The sequence below is a fragment of the Chlorocebus sabaeus genome, chromosome 7, assembly GCF_047675955.1.
Source record: "Chlorocebus sabaeus isolate Y175 chromosome 7, mChlSab1.0.hap1, whole genome shotgun sequence".
Taxonomy (NCBI): domain Eukaryota; kingdom Metazoa; phylum Chordata; class Mammalia; order Primates; family Cercopithecidae; genus Chlorocebus; species Chlorocebus sabaeus.
The window spans coordinates 133,190,298-133,214,263 of record NC_132910.1 but is presented as its reverse complement, the minus strand read 5'-3'; the positions used below and the strand labels follow the sequence as shown (position 1 = coordinate 133,214,263).

General features: G+C 37.9%; 1 protein-coding gene and 1 pseudogene across 18 annotated transcripts in view; both read right to left on the bottom strand.

The window, feature by feature from the left end:
• Positions 1 to 23,966, bottom strand: part of TENM3 (teneurin transmembrane protein 3) — a 1,046,942-nt gene that overhangs the window by 231,141 nt on the left and 791,835 nt on the right. The gene's annotated exons all lie outside the window — the stretch shown is intronic.
• Positions 17,171 to 17,283, bottom strand: LOC119624112 (U2 spliceosomal RNA; annotated as a pseudogene).

Here is a 23,966-nt window from a genome sequence, read left to right as displayed (position 1 = left end):
CGAACAAGAGGAAATAGGTTCATTTTTCTGAATTTGCTTTTCACTGATGCCAAATATCATATGGACATTAAGACACTTTCGACTAAGCAATATTGGTGACAAAAGCAAACCTGTACGAAGGCCAATGAAAAGAAGCCCTGCAATGTCTTAGCAGCCGTCCAAGTAGCACATAATTGGTAGCAGAGGTGATTCTCAGAGGCACGATGAAATCAGAGAAAGACACCCTGTCTGACCTTTTCTAGAACATTTTAGAAGCAAAACAATCAAATAAGGAATGCTTTCGATAACAATGGTGACAAAGTAAATCAGTTCCCTTTGATCAGAGTGGTGGATCTAGGTAACTGAATCCTCGGCAAGCTATGGAAATATGCAATAATGGAGGGGTCCTTCTAGTTTACTTCAACAGCTGGTTTTAGGTTGAAACAGAAGACAGAATTCAATCCTACATGCTAATGATTATTTAACAGATGTGGAAATCCCACTGTTTTCTCTCCTCCTTCTTAAACAATGTCAAGAAAAATTTTCTTTAAAGCATAATGCTGCAGATGTCTAATCCTGTTAAGTATGCAAGCAAGAAACGTGTTTTCTGTGTATTTCACTTAATAAAGAGAAATCTGGATACTTAAAAGGGTACTATAAAAATAGACACTGATTTAAGATAGAAAATTTGAAAACATACTGGTAAATGATAATTGGTATGAGGACGCTAATTTCAATAATTAAGGTCATTTCCGGAGATATTTGGCTTTATACTTTTAAAAATTCTAAGGGTGAATAATCAACATAGTGGCAACACTACATTATATCTTCAGGAGGACTTGAAATAGCTGCTTCTGAACCACAATAATAAATTTGACAATAAAAAATTCTTGCTTATTTGTAGTAAATGGGTGTAGATATGACTAAAATTCACATATAATGTAACTGTATCTTCAGTCGTTATAGCCAACACACCTATTATCAGAGAAGAACAAACTGATTTATTACTTTCTCACTTCTTTGGTTCTATTACCTTGGATGTTAGAAGTCAGTCTAGGAGGTAGGAAAAATCAGCAAAAATGGGTGGTAACCAAGACTGTGATTCACCAGGCATCGCTCTCGTCATTCACCCTGTTCCATTAAGATGTGTACTTTGTAAATTGTGCAGCATAGTGTCTTTACTAACTATGACTGAACTTATTAATAAAGGCGTATTGCCTCACTCTGGTGATGGCCAAATAATGTATGGATACTAATGAAAACAGAACTTTTCACACACTGGGTAAAAACCAAATGGGAACTGTTTCAACAACCGGAGAGAAGACTGCATCTCATCATTCTAGATATTTATACTGTAATGTAATGAGCTGTTCAGAAACAACAGAAAAGCTGGGAGGGGGAATAAACTTGTATATTTAAAAATTACACTGCCATAGAAATATCTGACATTTCTGTGAAGCTAAAAGAAGAGAGAAACAGATGTTAGATGATTGCAGGAGCTACTGCAGATCACCTACCAGATGGAGGACATGTATCGATGCCTTTCTTTACAGATTATAAAACTGGAACCAAAGCGATGCTGTAACAATAGGGCAGTTTAGCCATTCATTAACTCAGGAAACAAATACGCATTCGATATTTACCACGTGCCAAGAACTGTGGTGGGCTCAGGGATATTGGACCAAACAAAACAAAACAAAACAAAACAAAACAAAACAAACAAACAAACAAAAAAAACACCAAGAAAGGAATTGGGAATGTTCAGTGTAGTGAAGACAATAATTGAGGTATAAAAACATATATTCTTATATTTGATGAAAGGTTGTCACTGCCCAGGTATGGTGGTGAGAGCCTGTAATCCCAGCACTTTGGGAGGGCAAGGTGGGAGGACTGTTTGAGACCAGGAGTTCAAGACCAGCGTGGGCAACATAGTGAGACCATGTCGCTATTTTTAATACAATTTTTTTTTTTTTAAAGAAAGGTTCTCACTTAAAAGAAAGACTGGATTCATTCTGTGTGGAAGCTAAAGGGAAGCATTCAGTAGAGCGGAAAGAAGGAACTTTCCGACACTTTCAGCTAAAAATAGAACAAGCTGCCTCAGAAAGCAGCGAATCCCTATCCAATGGTTCAAAAAGGCAGGAAAATCTTATGCCAGGGATCCTCTTGAAAAGATTCCCAAGCCAGGCAAGAGGCTGCATTTGAGGCTCTTTCCAACCTAAGGTCGTTATGATGACATGATTCGAGCAATGTTTTAGTAAAATCAAGTGAGGCGAAGAACACACTGGGGCAGGAAGGATGGACAGGGGCGAAGAATCTGGTGGTAGCTGAAACATGAACCATGAAGACCTGCACGGAAGAGATGCCTTTGGGAAGAAAAGAATGGACACAAACTATTTCAAAGGAATAATCAATAAAAACTAGAACTTTGAAAATGGTTTCTAATCAATAAGGGTTTAGAGAAATGTTAGGCATTATTAGGATATTTGTAACAGCTTTTTTCCCAGTGCATTCCTTACTCACTGAAAGCGCTCATTACATGTTTGCCTCTCACTTTATCTTACTTGTTCCAGATCAAAAGATATTTATAATTTGTAGGAATGACCTCATTTATTCATCTGTTAAAATTGAGATAATAGTAACTGCCCCTGCTACTTCACAGTATTGTTATAAGGATCAATCGATATGAAGCTTATAAAAATGATTAACTTTTTATTTAAAGGGATAATTATTTAATAATATAGAATTATATCAAGTAAAAAGTGAAAGTTTCCCCTTCCTCTCCCTAAGTCTAAATTCTTTTTTTTTTTTTTTTTTTTTTTTTGAGATGGAGTCTTGCCCTGTCACCAAGGCTGGAGTGCAGTGGCGTGATCTCAGCTCACTGCAACCTCCACCTTCCGGGTTTCTAGTGATTCTCCTGCCTCCTCAACCTCCCGTGTAGCTGGGATTACAGGCACACACCACCAAGACTGGGTAATTTTTGTATTTTTATAGAGACAGGGTTTTGTCTCTACATATGCACAACATGTTGGCCAGGCCGGTCTTGAACTTCTGACCCCAGGTTATCTGCCCACCTCAGCCTCCCGTAGTGCTGGGTTGACGGGTGTGAGCCACCGCGCCCGGCTCTAAGCCTAACTTAACCCAGTGTACCAGAATAACAGTTTGAAATATTAATCAAGGTTTCCTACCATCACCACCACTGCATTTTCTCCTGTACCTTTCTCCACACTATGTGAGTACATGGTGCCTTAGAAAAAAAAAGTCATTAAAGCAAAAGTAAAGAATAAATTATTGATCTTTAAATTTCAAAAGCTTGGACTTCACGCTAGAAACAATGAGGTTGGCGAAGGATTTCTGAGTACTCAGAGGTCACTTTTCCAGCACCTGGCCCCTTAACCCCCACAGTACCTGACTATGATTGCATGATTGGAGTAGAAGAGAATTAGGCACGGTGTTGGTGTGCTGAGAAGTTCTGCTCCATGTTGCACCCCCAACAAAGTCGGATATAACAACAGAAACAAAACATGAATCAGTGTGGCAAGATCTTGCCCCTTTTCCAGGAGGGTAAAGTAGCACAGGATAGGAGTAAAGGTGGCTGTGCAGGGTGTTCAGGCAGATGAAACTGAGATAGCCTCAAAGTGGCAGCCTGCTCCAACCCCAACCTCCACTGTGCCCAGGGTGTCATGGTGGGGCAGCCATACATTTTCTTGAGTCAAAAATCGCATGGAAATGACTAAGAGAAGAACAGAGTTCCGAAAGGGTCTTGTGATTAGTGTGGATGCCTAAGGCAACAGTGGCTGGAACAACAGAACTATTTCTCACGGTTCTGGAGGGCAGAAGTCCTACAAAAAAAATGTGGTTAGGACTTCAACATATAAATTTGAGAGGACACAATTCAGCACACAGCACTCACCGTACTGTGACACTTTCATAATCCTATTCCTAGGATGGGATAAGGAAGTTAATAAGAAACTCTGATTTGACTGTATCTACTTAATGAGTTTCTACCATTGGTTGGAATAGTGGCTCAAAATTAAAACTTAATTCACTTAAAAGAATAGATGTTTATGTTTCTTACACAGCCTAAGTTGCCTAGACAATCTTACACTCACATACATTTTTTGAAAACGCAATCTTTATATTAAGTTTGACAAATTGCTTTTTTATCTACTCTACAATAGAACATAGATTTTTTTTGCTTTCAAGTTAGGGTGTGTATCTATCTATCTGTCTATCTATCTGGATATACACAGTATTGTTTATATACATATACGTACAATATGTCTTAAATAGGTTGGTGCAAAAGTTTTTGCCATTAAAAGTAATGGCAAAAACAGCAATTACTTTTTCACCAACATAACATATACTTGTTAAGGTTCATTCTTTTATAACAACCGAATAGTATTATGACACAGCAGGAATTCCCTTTTGATGGTCATTTAGGTTGCTTTTAATATCCATGTAATATTTAAATAATCCCTTACATAACTATTCTACAGAATTCTATAGGATCCATTCAGAGAAATGAAAAACTGAAATTGTTTATCCACATAAAAAATTCTGACAGGTACTGACAAAACGTCTTCCCATTAAAATTTTTTTATGTTTTCATCATAAAATATTATAGGTTCAGTGCAAACATTCAGAAAAAAAAAAAACTACAGAAATCTAAAAAAACTGGGAAAAGACAAAAACTAAAACTATCCATAATCCATTACCCAGAGAAAATTTGGTTTGTTTCTTTCCTTTTTTTAATATACAAATATCATCAGAATCAAGATTGTACTGCATAGTTCTGCTTTGCTATCTTCCATGTATCACTAACGTGAGCATTTTCCTATGCTATTATATATTTGGAAGGATTTTAAAAATTATAAAGAGGTAGTATCAGCTAATTTTTAAAATCATTTTTATCTACATATTATTTACATACTATAATTTTAAATTCTGAATTCACAAATACAATTTTTAATAAATTTACAGAGCTCTACAAACATCACCCCATCCAATTTTATAAATTGCCATCAATGTTTTGAGTCTATCTTTGTTTGTCTTTTATTTCAGTTATTAATCATAATTATTACATCCTCTTTGGCTTTGAAATTTGCCTATCACTTTTCTTCCCATTTGTAGACAGTAACAGCAAAGGCCAGAATTTAAGACCCGTTGGAAATGTTCCTCAAATTAAACCATGCATTCTTCACATAGGACCAGTTCTCTGCCCATGAATGGAGAGGAACGGATATACTCTATCCTATACTACTTCTAAAATATGGACATATGTCAACACTCAGACCTTACACCAAGTAGAGAGACTATCTCCAAAACATTTGTCTTCTCTGAATTGTATCTTTGCCCGTTTACTTCTCCACTGTTCGTTATATTGTTATTTAGTATTTTCTTTTCCTCTTCTCTTTCATTCAAGCAGGATCTGTTCACTGAGGATGCCCTACTGCCTTGTTTCCCTGTGGCACCATCAGAACTGCTGCTGTAGTTGTGGTACTATCCCATGGGAATTGGAGAAGCAGCAGGAAACAGATGTGATACTTGCTGCTCCTGAGAAGGAAGTCCTTTGTTCAAGAACAGAGCAGGCATGACCACCCACTGATGGCATTAACCAGTAGGAAAGAAAAGGGAAACTGCGCCTTTGCCTCTCTTGAAAACTTCTCTTCCCTAGCCGAGTGACTGCATTAGCTTCACTCTGTTGCTTCTGCTGGCATTACTGGGAAATCACTGTTTGTAGGAGAAGCAGCAGAGGGGGCACTGAGCTCTAGGGAATAATGAAAGTTTTGAAATATTAAATGGCTGAATCACCTTGGGAATGGAATGTACTCTTGAGTTAATGTTAAAGAGGAAATTTGAGAAAAAATTGTAAAACACACATTATTATTCTAATTGGCATTCATACTTCAGTTTTTTAGTTTCTTGTCTTTTAATAAATAAAAGTGTATTTATGTGGGAGTGTGTGTTTGCATTAAACTACTTTTGCAGTTTCAATTCAAGTAATATATTCCTGTGTACTGCAATGTTGCCAGGATTCAGAGGGGTGTGTGTGTGTGTGTGTGTGTGTGTGTGTGTGTGTGTGTGATGTACTGTTGTGGAGATACTCTTTTAAAAAAAAAAAAATTTTTTTTAAATTTTTAATTTTCATGAGTACATAATAGGTCTATATATTTGTGGGGAACATGAGATAGTTTGATACAGGGATACAATGCGTAATAATCACATCAGGGTAAATGGGTTATCCATCATCTGAAGCATTTATTCTCTGTGTTATAAACAATCCAATTATACTCAATTATTTTAAAACATACAATTAAATTATTATTGACTGCAGTCACTCTGTTATACAATCAAATACTAGATCTCATTCATTCTATTCATTTGGACCCATTAACCACAGGGCTAGTTACTCTCAACAGAACGTGTAAGGATTCTTAATTCTCCATTTCTCAAATTAAATTTCAATAAATGCACGAGATGTAAAGAAACTGTGAATGAAATAAAGCTTAAAATGACCGTGGAATGAAAACACGTTATAAAAAGAATACAACAAACCTTGGGCATTAAAAAAATCAATAGAAAATCTCAAAGTTTATCACAGGGTACTTGCATAAGGTAAGCATTTTTCTTCTCAAATCAGGCGATCATGTTGCCATTTTCTGGTTTTGCCATTAGAAAGTCATCTTAGAAAGGCAGGTGAATAGGTTCAGGAGAACAAAAGTTTGAATTCTAAATAGAACAAAGAATCTTTTGATTAGTGGTTACTATTTCATTGTAATTAAACAAAAGTAGTATGATCTGACTAAGGACCAAAGAATAAGGAACTCCTCATTTCTATGGAAACAAGGAAAATTACTCCTTTCAGCAGTTTTAGGGCAATCTTTGCATTATACCACTTCTGACAAATTTAATTCAAATAATTCTCTCCTGAGCATTGTATTGTGCTCAGGATTAATTAATATCTACAACATACACTGCTTTTAAAATGTAAGTTAACGTAAGCACTATAAAATATTTTGGTTGGATGGATACAAGGGGGATTGATTAAAAAAAAAATAATCCCGAGGAATAAAGAAAAAAGAAAGAACAAAATAGAAAATGCAAAGAATAATGTGAAAGAATAATTTAACTGGGTTGGAAACTCAGTGGTCACAGCTGACATCCTGGAAAATTATGATGCCAACAGAACTGCATCAAATTCCAAGCCTCATTGATGATACCTTAAATAACCATGAGGGTGGATCAGCATGGGTATCTGGATTATTCTTTTACATCATAATTTTGGATATGATACTTTTCTCTAGTGTAACTATCAATTTTACCCTCTTTGGAATTATAAGATCTCCAATAAGGAAACATTAGGCTTTAAAGCTTCTCTGGAAGAAGCATAAAAACTGATTTATATCTAATGACAAATCAGGACAAGGGATCTGAGAGCTGATGCTACAGAAATATAGAATTATTGTTTACATTAGAAATACTTTAATGCATGCCATTTTGTGCTATAATAAGATTAAAACTGTTATCTTTTTTGTTTTGTTGCAATGATGAGATTACTACCAATTGTCTTCACTGAAGAATGACTACAGAGGCCTTTTTATGCGTTTACATCCCCAATCTACTTCCTCTTACTCAACTGATATACAGTATCTTTTAAGAAACAACATCTTTCAGCTTTGCCATTTTTATCCCCTTCATCTAGAGTAAGCCTGCTGGCAAATCAGCGGCATGTCAGAAATGGGTGAGGAACATGAAGATATACAAGTGTGAATTTCATGAAGCCTGATGCTCCTACCATGCCATATATTTTTGGCCACTAAAACACTACAAGTACTTAGCTTCAACACCCCATGTTGTGCATCTCATCCCAGTAGCAATTACAGCTAGAGTCCAGCTGTAAAAACCTGATGGAGATGCTGTGCACATTCAAAGAACCAAAAGCACACATCATTAGGAGTGCATCACTTGTTTTCGGACGCGTTTTCGCTACAGGCATGCACCGGCAGGGCAGGGCCATTCCCATTCTTTCCTCTTGTGCACTCCACCGAGGCAAACTACTGCAAAGTAACCCAGAAACTCACCATTACCTCAGATGCCATTTAAACTCTTCCTTCATGCATTCAAGGGAAGGGAAATCGGTTCGCAGCTGTAGATGAAAGCAGAAGGTATCGGGCAAAGCCTACTACGCCTCTCTGCAAGTTCTCTCTCTTTCTAATACTCCAAAGAAACGAAATCAATCAGATCAAGCAGGAAGTAAACTAGGACTGCAACTGAGCAACGGGCAGGTTAGACATTTTGATAGTTCTATATATTTACTCAGAAGGAAATCAGTGTAAACATGTATGAATGGTAGAGCCATCTAGGGAAAAGGGTTTCTGAGGCACATAAAGGGTACCTGAGGTACAGAATCACACCAGAAGTGGTTCTGAATCTCAGCTGGGCTGGCGACAGCGCAGCAGCTGGAGGCTGGGGAGAGAGCACAGATGAGAATCTGTGGGAGGCAGAAAGGGAGACTGCGTGGTTTGAACTTCAACTCCAAAATGTTGGACTCTGTGGCTTCTCTTTAAGCATCACTGGCTAGAGACTGTATGTAGATTCCACCAACAGAGCAAGGGCCAAATTCAGCAATAAGAAAGACCATTAGCACATGGAATGATAGGGTCTTGCTTAGGGCTCCTTAGAAATGAGGGCTCCTCTGTTAGCTCAAATAAGGGCCCTGTCCTTTTTAAAAACAAAACGAGTATTTGAAAATGTTAAGAGCTGAGCCCTGGTTTATTGAACAAAATGTGAAAAATAAACACAATTGCAGAAATTCAAGTACATCACAATTTACAGACAATAACGATTTTAACGAAGTTCCGAGTACTTAGTTCACACACACGAGAGATTTGAGTCGGACAGGAACAATAAACAGGGTCCCAGTTAACAAATGCGCTAACCATTGTGTACACTTTCGATAATATCCTTTTGAAATCTGCAGTTTGCTCTGACCGGTATGAACAGGATTGGTTTATAAACAGATAATAATTAGATACGATGCTGAGTAGAAAAAGTCATTTAATTTTGATTTTACATGAGATTTTATAATTTTGTTTTAAAGTTCTCCGAAAAAAGCCCCACAAAAAAACAAATACAGAACCTGGGACAATCTTGTAGAAGAAAATGTCTGGTAACAATATTTAGCAACTGGTTTTTAGTACACATTAGATGTACGATGTTAAAAACTGGCTGCAGGAATGAATGAACTCTTGATTAGATGAACACTGCCTCTAGGGTAACCTAATGTACATCCCTCTTGCCTTCCCTTGCCTGTCTTCTAGGGAATCCACAATGTGTATGCATATTTTACCTAGTTCAGCCTGAGTCAGGCTATTGAGATGTTTTTGCATGCTTTTCCCTGCCTATTCTTTATATAGTAACACGGGGTTGATATGCCAGCACTTCAGTCTACGTAGGAGTGGGTCATCGTCATTCCAGTGTTTGCTTTATAATGTAATGTGGGTGCTCTCTTACGATTTCCCAAATGAATTCAACAAAGTGCTGGCTACAGGGGAGTGGGAAGGGGAAGACACTTGTACACTGGTCACCTTAAGCTTCACTATGTAAGTAAAACTTATAATTAAGAGCTGAGCTACCATTCTCTAAATATAAAGTTTTAAATAATTCTTTAGCAAAGAAAAATTTTATTTTTAAAATAGGACAATTCCTCCTTGTGAATTCTCATGATCAAATGATTTCACTAATTACTTTGTTGTATTCAATTTTGGGATAGTTTGCATAGTTGAGTTTGTAATGCAATAAACTATGCCTGAATGGTCTGTTTACTCCACTGCAAGTTACAAGCAAAATGCCTTCTCCTGAAAGGACTTGTCTCTGAAATGCACAGAGTGGCAAAAAGCCAAGGGAAGCTGGTGCTTAAGCAACCAAGACTGAGCAGTGCCTGTGTGCATTTCAATCTCAGCCAAGCGAAGTAAATGTTATTGGAGTTTTTGTGCTGTAAAATTGCTGCTTTCATGCCCACTGCATCTGACAATAGGAATCCTTGGTCTACTAGGAAGGTGGGAGGTTGCTGTGCCTTCTAGCCAGATTTCTACATTCCTAAGAAAACAGCTGGGAAGTGGGGTAAAACTTCTGTTGTTCCTAATGGGCTAGGGACAATGACACTCAAGTTGGTGGTATATTTGGTCAGAAAAACAGACTAAACAAAAATAAAGTACTACTGTGACTTTCTGCATTAAGCATTAGAGCTTGGGAAGTTATTCTTTTAGAGAAACTCTTAAGTGTTTGTAGGAAAAAAAAAAGTAATTCCAGAGAGTTTGTTGAATTCTCAAATGAATTCAACAAAGTGCTGGCTACAGGGGAGTGGGAAGGGGAGACACTTGTAAATTGGTCACCTTGAGCTGATTAATGGTGGATTAATGACTTAAATTTTTAATTTTCAGGAAATTTTAAAAAGCATATTTTACAAACCATAAAATCAAGATCAATAAACACATTAATGCATTTTGAAGAGCAACAATTTAAAACCCATATAAATGCATTTAAGTTAATATGTGCATTTGGTTTTCTTGATGTACTGAGTCCTCCTTGCCATGGTATTTATTTGTAAGACTGTTTAGTTACTAGCACATTCATTCAGTGCTCATTTACAGAGCACCTGTCTGAACCAGGCCAAAATTTCATCTCTAATGTTGTAGTTTTAAATGTATTTTAGGCCCCAAATCACTGTGTAGGCCCCAAACCATACAAATAATCTTTTTGTTTAAATATATTGAAAAAAATTCTTAAAGCATCCACTGCTACTTCTAGGCAACTAATTTTTTTTCAGACTTATACTAACATAATGTCTACCATATAAGCATAATATTTTCAGTGAGACTTACATAGTATTACAGTTAATGGAGGCGCAAGATTCAAACAATATTTCTTGATTTTAAAAAACCCAAACCTCTATGATAGTTTATCACTGGTTGCAACACACAGTTAAATTTATGCCTCATGTTTAAAAAAACGTACTGAACAATACAGAATGATTTGGAATCGCTTGTCTCCTTCAGTCAGAGACTAATTCTATTAGAATGGTTTGTTATGTTAATTATGTCCTTACTTTCCTCACTATACATTTTCAGCATGCACTCACATGGCCATTAATGTGAGCTAAGTAAGGAACCACATTCACTGATTTCTTTTTTTGGAAGACGAGGAATATTACTACATTGTACGCTTGAGGCACGAAAAATAAAGAGACCACAATAGTTCCACCTCCCTAGCCCCTCTTTTCCTTAACCTTTCAAGCTGCTCACTACTCTGGCTTTAGAGAAACGTACATCATGCGAAAGGGAGAAAAAAAAGCTTAAAAGGAAACGGACAGAAGTAGAAACAGAAAATCAAAGCTGCAAAAAGACAAATTAGACACTGCCCCCTCTCTTCCAAGTACTCTTGATTATGATGACATGGGCTTTGTTTCAGATTTCTTTCGATTATTTTTTTTCTCTATGGCTTTTAAGTAAATGAGCATTTGAACTGCCACTTAGTAATCCTAAAATCTTGGGCAAGTTATTTAACCTCCCCATGCTACATATTCTTCATCTGTAAAACAAGGTTAATGATAACAAAGCCTCAAGACTATGAACATTAAATTAAATATCACACACACACTCACACGCACACACACATATGAATACACACACATGAATTGCCTGGCACACAGGCTTGCTCAAAGTAGGCACCCAATAAAAGTTTCAATTCCCTCTTTTCCTGATGCATTTACATTACTATCATGTAGAAAACTGTAATTCTTGGTAAAATATGAATTACAAGGATAATACAGTTCAACTAATTGTTCAATCACACTATAAAACCTGATTTTGGCAAGTCAGTGGTCAGATGGGCTGAGGTCAGTTAATTATCACTCGGCAGAAGTTGGAATAGTTAAACCGAGCAAGCATGCATTTTTCCTATATTAGAAGAACAGTACAAATAGAGCTTTGGCACTGCAACTGAGAAATAAAAACACGAAAGAAAAGATTAATTCGATGAAGGATGAAGAGGAGATAAAACTCGGCTGGTCATTAGAAAGCCTTTGTTATACTTAAAATGTTTCTAAGCATAAGGAGAAGAAATTATTATCCTTTTTTAGCTAAGGAATAAATTTCTGTCAGGTTCTATGTATGTACATACACTTGTGTCTGAGATTGGCCACAAGTAACACAGCACAGGTTTTCATGAAGAAAAAACTGAGATACCTTCCTAAGTATATTACTGAATACTAGATTTCAGTGGCTGTATAGTAAGGGAATGGACATAAAATTGTTCATTGGGCAGAGAGAACAGATTGAGTTAAGGGGTCTCGTGCTTTGAGAAAATTTGGCACCTGAAGTGAAAGGGCTTAAAAATCAGAGGCTTTGAAAAGTTAAATCACAACGCAGATGGACTCTAACTCTCCATTTTCTTTGGAGGTTTAGATAGTAACCCAAGTTATCAAGCTGTTGTGGTCTGACAAAGTGCTGTGAATGCTAACGGCAAGAATGCCTTTCAAATCTAAACGAGAGGAGGCATTCACTCTTAGTAGACAGCAATACGCAACCGAGCAAAGGAATAAGAAACTCCCTAAAATCAACTTTAATCATGCTCTTAAGTTTATCTCTAGTAAATGAGTTTCAATTTTCTAAATGATTTATGAAGATTATAGAAGCACAGCAGGGTGTGGTGGCTCCTGCCTATAGTCCCAGCTACTCTGGAGGCTGAGGCAAGAGGAAGCCTTCAGCCCAGATGCTCAAGGCTGGAGTATGCATGATCACACCTGTGAACAGCTCTTACACTATGGCCTGGGCAACACAGTGAGACCCTGTCTAAAAAAGCAAAACAAAACAACTATTTGAGATTATAAAAGAAATTCCGATATACTTACAAGAGGGCTGCCCTTGCTGTGACCATTTGCTTTTTACTGATTCAGTATCACACATGTCCTGGAACCAAGTGTTCGCTTTCTCCCTAGTCAAGCTCTAGAACTTTCTGAAAGATGACAGAGAAACTTGAACACTCTTTTTTCTGTTAATCTCTAAATTCAGTTGCAATTTAACTTGGGGAAACAAAAAATACTTTATGTAATTTAAAAATACCCTTTAAAAATGTCAAGACTACATTCATTAAGAGGATCCATATTAAAATAACTCCTGTGTTTTTAGACTCTCAAGTTTAACCTTAATATCTCATTCTATAGTTTAATCCACTTTTTCCTTTCCCATCTTTGGCCAACGCTAGAACTAGATGGTCATCATCCATTACATCTTCAAAAATGATTAATGTGTCTCCCGTTAGCTTTCTCTCCTTTCTGTTAAATAATTCAATTCTTATTGAGTTCTTTTCACGAGTCTCATTTTCTAATCCTTTAATTAGCTTGGTAGCTCTCAGAACACTCTTCAAGTTTCAGAATGGTACAGCAAAACTGAATTCGGATAAAGGTTCAACTAATGCAAAATACAATAGTTTAAATATCACAGTTAGTCTGAAAGATCCTGGAGAGTAGGAAACAAAGTCTTGTACATCTTTGCAGCATGTGAAACATAAGGATATCTTCAATAAATGAAGAATTAATGGGTTAACAATCATTGGAACTCCAAACTCACCCACTACTAGAAAGCAAATCAAGGGTTAACTTTTTTTCTTTTGTAGAGATGGTGGCGGGGAGGGCATCTGCTACGTTGCCCAAGCTAGTCTCGAACTCCTGGCCACAAGTGCCTCAGCCTCCCAAAGTGCTGGGATTACAAGAATGAGGCACCATGCCCAGCACGTTATTAAGTCATGCCACGAGAAAGGAGAAAAAAGCTAACTCTAGAAAAGTTGCTGCCAGACCCGAAGCTGATAAACAGTCCTGTCATTTCCAAATGTTACTATCATGTAACTTTTTTTTTTTTTTTTTTTTTTTTCTGAGACAGGGTCTTGCTCTGTCACCCAGGCTGGAGTGCAGTGGTGTCATGATGCAATCACAGCTCACTGCAGCATCAACCTCCCAGGCTCAAAAAATCCTCCTGCCTCAGCCTCCTGAGTAGCTAGGACTTACAGGCATGCACCACCAGGCCTGGCTAATTAATTTTTGTAGAGATGGGGATCTCACTATGCTGCCAAGCGTGGTCTCAAACACCTGGCCTCAAGCGATCTTCCCAGCCTGGCCTCTTGAAGTGCAGGGATTACAGGTGTGAGCTACTGTGCATGGCCCATTTAACTTTAAATACAGTAAAAGATGCAACTTTAGAATACTACTACACAAGTATCAAATTCCACTGGTCTGCATAATGAACAGCGGGTCATATTAAGTCAGATAAAATAGTAATGATGGCTTGGTTGCATCTTATGAAATTATACTTATAATTTTAATTTTATTCCTATATTATTAACCCTCTCTTTTGTACAATTTATAACAGATTCATTGCACTTTATTCAGGACTTTTCTAATTATCACAGTTTGAAAAGTTATTTCTTCATGCAAATTCACGTAATTGACCATGTATTTATTTCTTCACATAGTTTATATAGTTATCCTATCACCGCTGCTGTTATATTTCTATGAAAAATGTTTATTAACATGGACTGAACACTAGGTATGGACCTAAAAATCGGAGTGAGAAAACTTTAGCTGAGAGCTCTGTGAAAAAGGGACAATTTCATCATCTTCGTGTTACTATGGACAATGAAGGGACAATTATACATATAAGGTTTCTTTTTTTTTTTTTTAGATGGAGTCTCACTCTGTCGCCCAGGCTGGAGTCAGTGGCGTGATCTCAGCTCACTGCAATGTCTACCTCCCGGGTTCAAGGGATCCTCCTGCCTCAGTCTCCTGAGTAGCTAGGATTTATAGGCATGCACCACCATGCCCAGCTAATTTTTGTATTTTTAGTAGAGACTAAAAAACTCAAAGGTGGTTTCACTGTGTTGACCAGGCTGGTCTCAAACTCCTGACCCTAAGTGATCCACCCATCTCAGCCTCCCCAAGTGCTGGGATTACAGCCGTGAGCCACTGCGCCCAGCTAAGGATTTTTTTTGTAACAGAAACTAAATCATCTCCCAGTTGGCTTACTCCCTGAAGCACTGCTTAACCCCTCTGGTAGAAGTTGAAAATAACATCTTCCCTTCCCAATCTCAGTGCCTCAGGACATGTTTTCATTCAACAAACATTTAGTGACTACTCTGTGTTAAACACTATATTAACTATTGAGGTTAAAAAAATAGACATCTTCTATTTTAACCTCAAATAGTTCACTTTAAGGGAGCACAGATTCACAGTGATAGAAGATCCTCCACAAATCCCTGGTGTTGGAAGCATTAATAACTTGTCTCTAGTGATGAACACCCAGAAAACCCAAAAAGAAATATTTTAAGCAAGCTTCAGAGGCTAACAATGAAAGGCAGAAAAAGGTTTCACAGAACAAAATTAAGGATGAGTCCACCAGATGTTGAAATTAACATCTGCAAAGGATGCTACCACCTGAGAGAAAGGACACAAGACTTATTAGAGCAGTTGAGAAAAACAATAGGAGTGGCTTCAGGAACTGTGACCCTAGTATTAAGTCTTAATAAACAGAGAGACACACAGTGAACCAATATATGTAATTATTCTGTGGATTACATCTCAACAGATAGGTCTGTAAGAATAGCTACTTTTCATTTATTTTGTGAATCAAAGTATACTCTAATTCTTAAATCCTGTATTTAAATTTATAAATCAACTTACATACATACATATGACTACAAGAGCTATTTTAGGAATTGCTATTTTCTGTTCTGAAACCCATGTTAACATTTTATGCTGACTTTTTATAAACATAAAATTTCTACATAATTTTACGGTCATCTTGGTTAACTTTTAAAAAGTAACTCCATAAAATAACAGACATTGGTTTTGAGCAGAATTTTTATTAGACCTTCAATTATTTTCTTACACAATAGTCCAATATATAATTGTAATGCCAAAGAAGGATTTGCATTTTGATTTCCCATTACATATGAAAAAACCCATTGCAATTTCTAAATGAACCCAACATTTCTTATTTTCTTGCCTAGATATAGGTCTGTATAGTCAGACTAAATTAAAAAGAGAAAAAAAGTTGATTTATAATGAGACTGCAAAACTTCTTCCACAATGCTCATTCTATCTGTCCTCAGTGCCCTAATGTTTTTAGCCATACTCAACAGATTACAAGTATCCTATGTTTCTTTGTCTTATTAGAAAGACCTATTCTTCTAAAGAAGAATGCATGATATTTTGAAAGAAAATACTTCTGAAAGGATCTCAAAGGTGGAGAAAATTAAGCAAAGAAAACACTTCAAAATCAGGCTCCTCAGTGAAAAGTGCTGGGCCTTGGAAGCGTGACTCGAACAATGGGCGGGCTGCTTCTGTGGTCCTCAGATGCTGACAAGCCTAACATTTGCCTTCCAATTCTCTACAAGAACGCACATTCCTAATCCCAAAAACACCAGAAGCTAAGCGCTTAAAGAGTTCTGAAATCCCATAAAGACGGGCTGGAAAACTCCAACAACACACTCTTTCCTATCCAGAGGGCTTCTGATGCGATGACAGACTTCATCTTAGAGCGGTAACTACTCCACCCAGCTTTTAATGGAAAGGAACGAACATAAAATGCTTTGGTTTTAAATTTGTGAGTTTCCGAATCGTGAATTTTCCTTTGAACAGTATTAATTCTTTGAAGTGAACTTTTTTGGTCTGTAATTACTGTGCTGACATTTTACTTGACTGTAACATCTAGCAGCATGTACATAAGCATGCACACATGCACACGTCCCAGAATAATACACAGTTCCGGGGAAAGTTAAATTTTCTGCAGTGTCACTGGACACATTAGAATGATATCTGGGACAGACTTTCAAATTCGATCTTACCTTAAAAAGGCTACTGCTCACTTAGTTAAGTTACTGCTGAACTGCCAAGTAAGACAGAAAAAAACCACATCATCTCTGTTTTCCATTTGGTAAAAGTAAATGACAGGTTCTGTAGAAAATATCATAAAGCAATCATAAAAATAAGAGTCTAGTTGCCATGGTAGGGGATGGGGAAGGGTGGGAAGAGGGGATGCATAGCATAAGAATAGAGTAAGAAAAACAGAGAATGATTTCAGGGAGTGCTGGTGCTTCTTTTTTAAAACAAGGTTGGTAATTGAAAGTGACTGCTGTGTTAAGAAAGTTCCCAAGACTATCTTTGCACTCAGTAGGAAACACCGCCATGATCCATTATTGAACTGGTAAGAACAGACACTACACTTGATCTTAGCCAAAAGGCCGAGAAGCGGTGATCCATTATTGATGTCTGTTGTAAGTATTGGAGCTGGGAGTGTTAACAAATGTCCCACACGCTTGCCACCTATGGAGTAGAACACCTCCATCAGGTGACTAACCAATGAACGCCAGAACCAACAGGCTCACCCGGCCTTGGGGTCATGGAAGCACTCCCTTCCCCAGGGAGAGTTGCAGAGGCAGGGTGTGCACTCCTTGCTTTCCACTCCAAAGCTTTAACAAGATCTGTGTTGGAGTTAAGAGTCTGGGTTCTACAGATGGACATTCTTCAAGTTCCTAAAACTGTGTGTTTACTGTGAACATTGTACAACTGAAGGCGGCTCATATTTTCATAAAATGAGGAAAAGCTGGGTTTGGATTGGAGAAGTTCTGAATATGAGTCACAGTCGGTCTTTTTCTATTCTGATCAGAGATGAGAAGGGAATATTTTATTTTTTGAGACAGGGTCTCGCTGTGTTGCCCAGGCTGGAGCTCAGTAGTATGATCATAGATCACTGCACCCTCCACCTTCTGGGCCCACAGGATCCTTTCCACCTGAGCCTCCCAAGTAGCTGGGACTACAGGTGTACACTACCAGGCTTGGCTAATTTTTTTATATTTTACTTTTGCAGGGATGGGGTCTCACTATGTTGTCCAGGCTGGCCTCAAATTACCGGGCTTAACTGATCCTCCCACCTTGACCTCCCAAAGTGCTGGGACTCGAGGCATGAGTCATCATGCCTGGTCTGGGAATTTTTTTTCAGAGATGGCAAATGATTGGGTTAGAAAAAGAAAACCATTTCTGTGGCTACAATAAAGCATTTATTTCTTCTCCATGCCTTAATAGCTATAGCGATAAAATATTCCCAGAAATTTTTAAATAAGGAGCTATCAAGGAGCAAGTTTAAAATATGATTTTGGTTCCTTACATGATGCGAAAAGATAGTTTAGTCAAACTATGAAAACCAAAAGCTGTCATCTTCTTTCTGTAGGGTTGGACTCACATGGAAACTGCACCAGTGAGCATTGGATAGAGCTGGTAGTGTGCTTAGCATTTGGCCACAAAATGGCCTGGATGAAACTAGCACTGAGCAATCTTCCCTGACTGTCATGAAGATGGGATGGGGCGGAGGTGACGTAACACGTTCAACAACTGATGGACCAGATGAAGAAGCTGACATGAAAGAAAACAAAGGGAAAAACTGAAAAATTAAAATATGGGCTAGAACGTTATACAAGTGAAAGTGTACAGGCTCACTATTTTATTTTGAAGCAAAATTATTCATTAACATTTAATAATAATGAATTCATATTCATGACAGCATATAAATAATTTCTCAAATATCTGAAAAGCACAATGAGAAAAGTAACCGTAATGTAGTTTAGAAATAAATCTAGAAAACATTATACTCTATTTTCTATTTACAACAAACCTAAGAAGATCTAAAATTAAGAGTTTGCAGCGTGTTTTGTACTAAGATGGGAGATGTGTTTGTAAAGCAAACACAAACGCCTGTACCATTCCTCTGTTTTACCGTAATTCTCTGTTCTGCTAAACAAATAGGCAGATGTAAGAAGCTACAGGTCAAGATCTTTGCTTACTCATGAGAAGTAATCACGTGAGGTGCATCTAGAGATAGAAGAGGAGATATTTCTTTTGTAAAAATAAGCATATTGAAGATTTAGAAAACAGGATTAATTCAGCAGTTAACATACCGATCAGATTCTACAAACATGTTGCAAACCTACAATTAAAGACTTAATCATGTGCATTCAGATATACATAGATTTCAGTATGAACAGCTTTTGAGCGACCTCTGCTAATTAGAGCAGGGCATATATAGAACCTTTTCAAAAAACAGGTAACTCTTGGACGTGCTTTTTATTATCCATATATAACTTGTCCACTTTCAGGATTATCTGTAGACAAATTAAATCTCTGGTAGGATTCCCTATTTCTTTGCACATTTCCAGACTATTTTCAGTTGCTTGGACTATTTTCAAAAGCTTGTCGGTTTTCAGAGAATAAAACTTACTTTAATTAACTGAAGTAAAAGACAGATAAAAAGATAAATGTCAGCCAGGCACAGTGGCTCATGCCTGTACTCCCAGCACTTTGGGAGGCCGAGGCAGAAGGATCGCTCGAGCCCAGGAAGTTGAGGCTTCAGTGAGCCATAATTGTACCACAACACTCCAGTCTGGACAGAGCAATCCCTGACTCCAAACAAACAAACAAACAAACAAACAAAAAATGGTAAATGTGTAATTGAGTCAAGGATTCAACAAATATTTGTAGAGCACTTACTTGCTGTGTGCTTGGAATGTTACAGTGTTAAACCAAATAGACACGGCCCCTGCTGTCAATTTTTGTAGAAAGAAAAATTAAAAGGAAACAACTAACAAAGCAGTCATACAGTTGGCCCTTCAACAACAAGGGTTTGAACTGTGCAGACGCACTTCCATGCAGATTTTCTTCCTCCTATGCCACCTCTGGGACAGCACGACCAACCTCCTGTTCCCTCGCCTCGCCAGCCTGCTCAGCGTGAAGATGACAAGGATGAAGACCTTTGTGATGACCCACTTCCAATTAATGAACGGTAAGAATATTTTCTCTTCCTTGTGATTGTCTTACTAACATTGTCCCTTCTCTAGTTTCCTTTACTGCAAAAATACAGTAAATAATGCATACAACATATCAAATATGTGTTAATCGACTGTTGATCGGTAAGGCTTCTGGTCAATAGTAGGCTATTCATGGTTGAGTTTTGGGGGAGTCAAATGTTACATGAGGAATTTTGACTGTGTGTAGACGGGGTGGCACCTCTAGCCCTCTAATTGCTCAACGGTCAACTGTAATTCCTATGAAAAGATGCAACAGGACAGAGAAATGGAGTAAAACAGGTGGGCTACCTAAATCGGGCAGTGAGGGAAGGTTTATCTGTGGGTCTATGTTAAGCTGAGATCTAAAGACAGAGAAAGAGAAGCCATACCAGTTGAGAGGGGCAGAGTCTTCTGGAAGAGGGAACTGACTGTGTAACACCACCGGGGAGGGAGACTGGCACGTTCCAAAACCACGAGAAGGCCCAAGGGCAGAGGTAAAGGCAAGACAAGACAACACTGGAAAGAGAGGCGAAGGCCAACTTATGCAGGGTCTGGTAGGCCAGGAGAGGTCCTGCACAAGAGAGAACTGAGATTCAGCTTTTATTTAAAAACATATTCTGGCTGCTAGAAACCAAGCAGGAGGCAACTGTAGAGGTCCAGGCAAGAGGCGATGGAGAGCGGCTTAGACCTGGGTGGTTGCAGCGGGGCTGAAGACAAGTGGAAATATTTAAGATATAATATAGAGATGCTAACAACAGTTTGTTGATATATCATCTGTGCAAAAATATACATCTATTAATGAGTTCTTCCAAACAAAAAAGACGTCTTTCCAGGCAAATGGACATATCAAGTAAATAAACTGGTATTTTGTTGTCTTAACTTTTCTCCCCTCAATTTTATTTTACTCACATGATAGACTCATAGCTCTGTAATTTCAGAACTAGATGGCATCTTAGAAATCACCTTGACTAAAAACCATGACCTTTTTTTTCTATCAGGAGAAGCAATTTTCCTTTACCTTTTAATCTCTGCAGAGATGGGGAGTAAAAGTAAATCCCCAAGGGGAATTTAGTTAAATGAGATCCAGTGTGTACGTTTTCAGTATCTACCGTTGAAGATTTTGATGTGCTGGCTGATGGTTCCTGATCTGCCCTAGCTCTTGCTCAGGTAAGAAAACTGATGCCAGGAGGTATTAAGAGATTTGCTCAAATTCACCTAGATGAAGACTAGTTATACATTAAGTGAAAGACACTGTCTTTAACAATGTGGGCATATATTTGACTCCAAGTCCCTAACTTTCACAAACTCATCATTCATCAAGCCGACCCACAGGTTCTCTCCTTAAACGAATGTCTCCTTCTTTCCATTAATTCCTGTGTTTAAAAAGTGAGGAGATAAGGAGAACATGAGCAAAACAACTTTTATTTGACAGTCATGAGAGCTAAGGAGACTGAGAGGTTACCTGTTTAAAAATCCACAATGCAGGCGCAGTGGCTCCCGCCTGTAATCCTCACCTGAGGTCAGGAGTTCAAGACCAGCCTGGCCAACATGGTGAAACTCTGTCTCTATTAAAAATACAAAAATTAGCCAGGCATGGTGGTGGGCGCCTATATTCCTGGCTACTCGAGAGGCTGAGGCAGGAGAATCGCTTGAGCCCAGGAGGCAGAGGTTGCAGTGAGCCAAGATCACGCCACTGCACTCCAGCCTAGTGACAGAGCAAAGCTTAGTCTCAAAAAAAAAAAAAAAAAAAAAAAAAACCCACAATGTTGTGCTAGAGGGAGCTAGGAGAATGCCTTGCAGGGGAAGGTTGAGCTGGAACTTGAAACGCAAGTAGAAATTGGAAAGGCAAGAAAACACAGAACAGGGCGGGGCAGGGTGTTGCTCTCTTTCTGTACAATCAACTAACAACTTACATGTATATACCTTTCTGAACACAATATTTGTTATTAGCTATATAAACTTACTAAACTATAAACTGAAATCTGATAACTCACTTATTTAAGTGTCAGGAAACATTCAGAGGAAAACTGACAGTATGTTATCTTTCCCTTTATTTTAGTTTTTTGAAACATTCTCAACTGAACATCTTGAAGCAAAAGGCACTACATAATATTTTGGTTCTTATAGATAAAAATAAAAGGCAACCAACCTCCTTCCTCTATTTAATCCAGAAGGATTATATTGATGATATTATCTGAATTGGTATTCCAAAGAATAAAATAAGCCCTAATAAAGAAAATTACTTTTATAAAGATTCGTAACCGACTATTCTATAGCAACAGTATGTAAAGCACTTAAAATAGAGTAGCTGATACAAACTAAAAATAAAATATACTTTTCTGGAAAATTATCCTTTCTATAGATGGAATACCACCAGAAAAGCATGTATCAACAAATTACATATATATATATATATGTATATATATGTTCTATCTCAAATTTCTTAAGTTTTTTGGTGAAAAAAAGATGAGACTTTAAAGATCTTTTGTTTTTAAAGATAAGGGAACAGATGCCTAGATGAGGCCTCAGTAACCTGTTCAAGGTTAGAGGTTATTAAAAGTAGAATGCGGGTCTCCTTGTGCTTGCCCATTCTTATTACATTACTTCACTGATAAAAATCAACATACACCCACAACAGGAATACAGCTAAACTTTCTGAAGATACACGTAACCTCCAAATAGAAGCAATGACCCTACCAGATGCAGCAGAATAATTGCATGAACCTCCAGACACAGAACCTTTCTTCTTTCTCCTATTGAATTTGTTCAAATAAATACACTTGGTAGTGCCATTTCTTCTCCTGGTCTCTATGTTGAGACACTTCCCTTCCTCCCTTCCCTCCATCCATGCATCCATGCATCCATTGAGTCATTACTGGTGTGTCTGTTCCTTCTAGTAGGAATGATACAGGTCAATCACAAGCTAGATTCGTTTAGGAACGAATTCGTTTAGATTTGTTATGTCACCAACATTTGGTATAGCTTCCAAAGTTAGACTGCTTGAGATCAAACTCCTTTTCAAATTTTTACTGGCTGTATGATCTTAGAGGAGTCATACAAACCTCTTTAACCCTTGTGTTCTTCACATCTACCACCAGGATTGTTGCGAGGATTCAACAGCTTAATGTGTAGTCAAAAGTTTAAACTTCCATTTACAGTGATACGGAAAGTAGACACCTGAACAACTCTCCTGCTAACATTAAATAAAGGATGAAAAAATTTTAGAGAATTATTTTTACACATATCACTGACTTTGTAAGAAAGTAAAGTATACTAAGAGGCCAAAAACAAGGTGAATCCAAAACTTGACCTCGAGCTTCATCATTAAAGAGTCCATGGAACTCTGGGGTGAAGATAAAGCCCAGGGCTTGTCCCTTTGAAAGTAGAGAGTTTAATAAAAACCCTTCCATAAAGCAAGGCTCCCAAAGAATTGCACTCTCAGTAGAGGGAAACTATAATAAACCTCCCCTGTATAAAGTGACACAAAGAAACCTGCCTGCCTTGACCCTGGCTCTAGATAAGAGAAAGAAAAACATCTCCTTCAAGAATTTGTAACCAAGAGGTAGCCCTCAAACGGGTTTGCCCACTACATTTACATTACCTGTGTCTGAAAACCTCAAGCAGAGGAATAAAGTGTCCCAGGTAAGCTGTGCCTCAGGTACTTGGCAGACACAAAGGAAAAATCCTCTGCTAAAGAATTCTCCTACAGCCAGAACTCAAAGCATGTCCAGAGATACAGTTTCAATGAACATGACTTTAGTGCCAAAAACATAAGCAAAAACGCTTGGCATGACGTGAGGCACAAAATAAAAACTCAATTTACAAACAAGGGGAAGAGACTTCGTTATGAAATACTTGGTTCTGGCTTTGGTATCATAACCTTCAAACGAAGTAGGTGCTCAATAAATGAAAACTGCTACATATGGTTGTTACCACTTTTTTTTTTTTTTTTTTTTTTTTTTTGAGAGACAGAGTCTGTATCGCCCAGGCTGGAATGCGGTGGCATGATCATAGCTCATGGAGGCCTCAAACCCCTGGGCTCAAGCAATCCTCCCACCTCGGCCTTCCAAGTAGCTGGGACTACAGGTGTGTGCCACTAT